At 28.9% G+C, this 6462-nt stretch overlaps 1 protein-coding gene across 1 annotated transcript in view; it reads left to right on the top strand.

Annotated features, from left to right (window-relative positions):
• Window positions 1-6462, top strand: part of LOC119602554 (nuclear factor of activated T-cells 5-like) — a 52491-nt gene that overhangs the window by 6697 nt on the left and 39332 nt on the right.

Below are 6462 nucleotides of genomic sequence, written 5' to 3'. Positions count from 1 at the left end.
TCTATTAATGAATTTCTGAAATATTTTTATTATGTTTGTCAAACATGTTTTCGTAAAGGTTTGAATATGTTTGTTGAAAAAAACCAAGATGGCCGCCAATTTAATGTTGTCTATTCTTTTGTTTCTTAGGTTATGGCTTTGTTTTTGCTCTACACGTGTTTTAGTTTTATGAATTTGTTTGTTCAAACATTTTCTCTATTTTTCAAATTTTCACGTACACCCAAATATTTGATTTATAAATAACAGAGATGGACAATTTTGATTTCGTAAATTTTGTCAAGAAAATGATCGCTAACTTGTTTTTTTGTCTGGGTCCGAGTTATCGCATACGTAATCGAATTCGTATCGAAAATACTAGTTAATATCAAAATTATGCTAAAATTTTCTAGATTTCCTGTTCGATATCAAATGCCATCATCTCAAAAAGGCATATTAGGTCTAGTAACTAATCTAAATACTTTTCTAAGTCTATTGACTAGTCTATGAATTAGTCTATGGACTATTTCAAACGACTATTCTATGAACTTGTTTATAGACATGGAGAAGTCATAGATAATGGAGAAGTCTATGAAGTAGTTTATAGATTAGCCGATGGTTTAGTTATGGATTAGTCTATTGTCTACACTATTAACTAGTCTAATGTTTTGTTCTATAAAACAGTATTTGTCGATGTTAAGATGTACCAAAAAAACAAAAATTAATAATGAATTTTCCATCTCTGTTACATATTTTTGTTTGTTGTTTTGTTTCTCGTTTCCTTTTTAATTTTTCGTGTTTATGTGTTGTGTTTGTTGTCATTCCACTTTTTGATCGCATCACTCTTCTTTTTTTGTGGTCGTATTTTCTCACGTGTATTTGTATCAAGTAATTATTTGTTTGTTGCCATTCCACGTTTTTCATTTTTAGGGCGATTTTGTTTGTTGGCTAAGGTCAAGGGTAGACGAATTTAGAGATACAAGGTTGAGTCCAGGGCATAGTAAATACATATAATGTGAAGTCGATAAAGCAGCTGTTTATGTTTTCTTTTGAGCTGTAACTGTCTATAACAGTAACTGTAACGTAAAAACAACAAATACAAGAGGCAAATTAATCAGGTCGCGCCCTAGTTGAGTCGCTGAGAAATGCAGAAAAGTCGGGCGAATTCGTTATATTATTATACACTTCATCTTCGTTAGAAGAGTTTGTTATTCCGTCTGTAATTTCTAAAATATAATTTTCCGACAATATAAGGAATATTTTGTATATATGTATTTCGAGTTCTTATAGACAACAGAGTCAATTTAACCATGTCCATTTGTCTGTCTGTCTATATGTATGATGAAATTAGTATTTAGAGCCCAACTGTCTGTCAGATCCGAATCTTCAATAATTCTATCAGAAATTTAATTGTTTCAGATTCAACAAGTTTTGTCACAAATCTCTTCTTTCGTCCAGGGATTAACACGCTTGAATATGATTAGAATTGCTTCAAAATTTCATATATGTTGCTCCCATACTCCCGGAAAATGGATTTATTCTTAATGACCCCTCTAGAATATCGATATTATCACAAAACTTTGAATATATAAATCTAATATCAACATAAATCGTATTGCTAAATAAAAACATATCTCCCGTATAAAATCCACTTCAGAATATCAAATAAACAAACATAATTCATTAACAAAAACCCATATCGGGTCAAAATGTAACACAAATATGTTTTGTACATATACAAATTTTTCAGCGAAATATTTTCCGTATCGGCCCACAATTGGTCATAGTTTTCATATAAAGTCCACTTTGGAAAATCACTTAATCGTAAATACCTCGTTACTTAATAGTGATATCGGTAGAAAGTTACACTGGAATGTGGTTTATATGTATACAAATAATTCTGCGACATTTTTCCTGGATCAGGCCATAATTGGTCATAGCTTCCATATAAAGCCTCTTCTTAAAATAACATAATCATAAATAACTCATTCCTTAATTATGATATCGGGATAAAATTCTACATGTATATGTTTTGCATATATAGAAATCATTCAGCGAAATTTTTTCCGGATCGGTACATAATTGGTTGTAGCTCCCATATAAAGTCCACTAACGATAATCATTATATCGTAAATAACTCATGAATTAATAATAATATCGGGATAATATTCTACATAAATATGTTTTGAGTATATATACAAATCATTTTGCGACACTTTTTCCGAATTGTAGATGAAGTTGGACAGTGTCGGTTGTGCGTGAATTTTATGTTATTTACTGTCTGATAGCTTCGGGATACATTTTCACGAACAAAAGACAAATTGCTATTGAAATGATCTTACAATCGATTTGCCTGGGGTCATGCTATATTAACTATAAAATTAAAGTCGTTGGAAAATTCTGACAAACCATGCGAAAAACACACCAAACTAATTTCCCGGATTTGATATATTCGCTGACGACCCTTACCTTATAATTGTTAGAAGTATTTTAGACTTAACTTATCAATTGTTGCCTTTCAGATAGAATGGGATTTGGTTATGTTGAAAAGCATAAAAACTCATGTTAATAATTCTAATAATTCGGAAATTTGCTGAAATACAGTAATTATGCAATTTAACAGAAATATTTTTCAAGAATGTTTAGATTATATTGTTCCAAGAGTACAAGAGGACATACCACTGTAGATGGCAAAATAGGGTATAGAATGGTCAACCTCGGAGAATGAAATTTTCTCTAAATATTCTATGTTGTTCAGAAGTATTTGGTGTATCGGTCAGGCCTGCCAGATTTGCCGATTTATCGGCATTTTGCCGATATTTTACCTTCCAAATTGGAAAGTGCCGATTTCCCGATTTTTGCTTCAAAAATGGCGATTTTTTACCCAATCGAACAAATTAACGAATTTATTATAACTTTACATAAGCAAAAATTACATGGAGCTTTTAAAACAAGGAAAGGAAAATTTACAGTACGGTAGAACACAATTTGATCCATCACCAATGTCAATTGGATCGATTATGAAAGGAAACACAATTTATGTATGAAAATCCTGAATAGGTTCTAAAAGTCTGATCTAAGGGTGCTAAAATTTTAAAATTTTTAAGAAATTTTTTATGGTTCGAAAATAAATTTACACATTTTTGTGGAAAAGTTAAAAAAACTGGAGAAAATTTCCCATTATAAAAATGTACTCAGCAAAATCTTTACCTATCCGGTTTTTATTCGACGATAACCAATAACAAATGTGATAACCCCACTTTCTTGGATTTAAAATCGGCTTTGCACTAATTTTCTGTGTTTATTAGTCTATTATTAGTCTATCGTGCAATTTGGAATGGTTTTAACAAAAATTTAAAACACAATATTTTTTCAAAAAACTTCTAATATTGACTAGGATTAGAACCATTAACTAATTCCACATAAGACACACGCTCTAGACAATTGGTTACAAATCCTATTGTAAAAATTAATTAATATTGTTGATAACGATCACTCACTGTCAAGTAATGTATGAAATAACTACATCACTCATAACCAAAATTTGAAAATTTTTTACAGGGTAAATGTATAGTAATACACAAATAATTATGCATTTACATTTTTCTGCAAAAGTGACACAAATTCTAATAGATTTTATTCCAGTAAACCAAAGTTTCGGTGTACCCTTACCCTTCTTTTTTTAGACCTATTCTGAATAAAAATTCCCTGAGTTATGCATATATGTACAATAATATTGTGATTTTTGAATTTATTTGTGTTATGTTTCTTTGGTACAAAATAGTGTTTCTTTCAATTGTCGATTTATTGCCGATTTTTAAAAAAATTTACGATATTTCTACAAATTTATCTGGCAGCCCTGGTATCGGTATGTCCGTTCGCTATCTAAAGAGAAGCATAATCTGAGAGAAATATTTCTTAAGGAACAAACAATAATGAATCGAAAAAATAATTTTATGTTTTGGTTGTGTTCACATAAGATTTAGATTAGACAGAATAACAAATTTCTTTTTACAATATTCCAAAATTTTCTAGTACTCTAGCTTTATAACCCTTTGAATACAGACAGTATCAAAAAAGAAAATACTTACTCCCATAATAATTATTATTATTATTAAAACTATTAAGATTAGAAACATACTTTTTTTTTTGTATGTACATTTATTTTCTTTTATTTATTTTCTATTTAAACGTTATAAAAAAACACAACATATGTATTTGTACATATATTTGATAAGATCTCTCACTAATAAAAATATGACTAAGCAAAAAATATTAAACACGAGGTTTTTGCTCTTATACAATATATAGTAAAAAATAAAACTATTAGAATTACTGGGGTTGTATCTTAATTTTATGCAATTATTGTTTACCAACTATTTAAGCCTACAATAGTTAAATAAACAAATAAATTAAATTTTTATTATTATTATTAAGGAAAATAGTAATAATAATTAGCAAAAACTGTACAGCCGGCTCAGAATACAATTTAATCTATAATTATACAAACAACAATATTTTTATTTTCTATAAGCCAAGTTTATAAAAGCGGGAATTATTTTTTTTTTACTTCATTCAAAATGCTCTATAATTATTGTTTTTCATTCAAAATATTTACAAAACTTGCTTAGAATATGATTTAAATGCAGATGATTAGAATTAATTAGAGATTTTGTGTTAAATGTTATATTAAATGTTTATATAACCAAATAAATAATTATATAAAATTTTATGCATTTATTTATACGTAATTATTTTATTTTAAGGGAAATTATAATAAAAATATTTCAAAATTTTGAAAATTTTATTTATTTTTTTGATTAATTTTAGATAAAATTAAATGTTTATTTAAACACTTCATTTTTAACTAATATTTACTTTATTTTTTGTTTACTTTACCCTTTTCTAACATTTAAACAGTTGTTTTTAATAGTTAAAATTGTATTATTTTTTAGTTATTTCTTTAAGAAAACAGTTTTAGCTCTTTAAATAAAGTGTACGTGCGTTTAGTAACGTAGTTTTAATTTAAAATTATTTGGAAAAAAATATTTATTGGTTTACAATAGTTTAAAATATGACAAATTTTTGAAATATAAATAGAAAGGATAAATACTCACACTACGCAATCATGATTTCCAGTAAAAGCCCTCTAAAACAGAGCACTACTTGTAATTTCAAGTAGCGACAAAGAGCTCTTAATAAATGTGTTCAATCACTAGCTTCTGGGAGCTTATCCTTTGTAATAATAAGAGAACTTTTTGTCGTCAGAAGAGATATGAAAAATCAGGCCCAGAAAACTGAAACTTTGAAAAAGTATTAACTCGTAAATAAAGGAGTAGTCTGTAGACTAGACTATAAACTAGTCTATACACTATACCATAAACTAGATTATAAACCAGACTATAATCTAGACTAGACTATAGACTAGACTAGAGACTAAACTATAGACTAGACTACAGACTAGACTATAGACTAGACTAGAGACTAAACTATAGACTAGACTACAGACTAGACTATAGACTAGACTATAGACTAGACTATAGACTAGACTAGACTATAGACTAGACTATAGACTAGACTATAGACTAGACTATAGACTAGACTATAGACTAGACTATAGACTAGACTATAGACTAGACTATAGACTAGACTATAGACTAGACTATAGACTAGACTATAGACTAGACTATAGACTAGACTATAGACTAGACTATAGACTAGACTATAGACTAGACTATAGACTAGACTATAGACTAGACTATAGACTAGACTATAGACTAGACTATAGACTAGACTATAGACTAGACTATAGACTAGACTATATACTAGACTATAGACTAGACTAGACTAGCCTAGACTAGACTATAGACTAGACTATAGGCTAGACTATAGACTAGACTATAGACTAGACTATAGACTAGACTATAGACTAGACTATAGACTAGACTATAGACTAGACTATAGACTAGACTATAGACTAGACTATAGACTAGACTATAGACTAGACTATAGACTAGACTATAGACTAGACTATAGACTAGACTATAGACTAGACTATAGACTAGACTATAGACTAGACTATAGACTAGACTATAGACTAGACTATAGACTAGACTATAGACTAGACTATAGACTAGACTATAGACTAGACTATAGACTAGACTATAGACTAGACTATAGACTAGACTATAGATAGACTATAGACTAGACTATAGACTAGACTATAGACTAGACTATAGACTAGACTATAGACGACTATAGACTAGAGATAGACTAGACTAGACTAGACTAGACTAGACTAGACTATAGACTAGACTATAGACTAGACTATAGACTATACTAGTATAGCACTAGACTATAGACTAGACTATAGACTAGACTATAGACTAGACTATAGACTAGACTATAGACTAGACTATAGACTAGACTAGACTAGACTATAGACTAGACTATAGACTAGACTATAGACTGGACTATAGACTAGAC

Source organism: Lucilia sericata, unplaced genomic scaffold (assembly GCF_015586225.1).
Source record: "Lucilia sericata isolate MDLA Ls3-8-SP2 unplaced genomic scaffold, ASM1558622v1 Contig000240F_arrow, whole genome shotgun sequence".
Taxonomy (NCBI): domain Eukaryota; kingdom Metazoa; phylum Arthropoda; class Insecta; order Diptera; family Calliphoridae; genus Lucilia; species Lucilia sericata.
The sequence above is the reverse complement of the archived record's forward strand: the minus strand, read 5'-3'. Positions and strand labels throughout refer to the sequence as shown.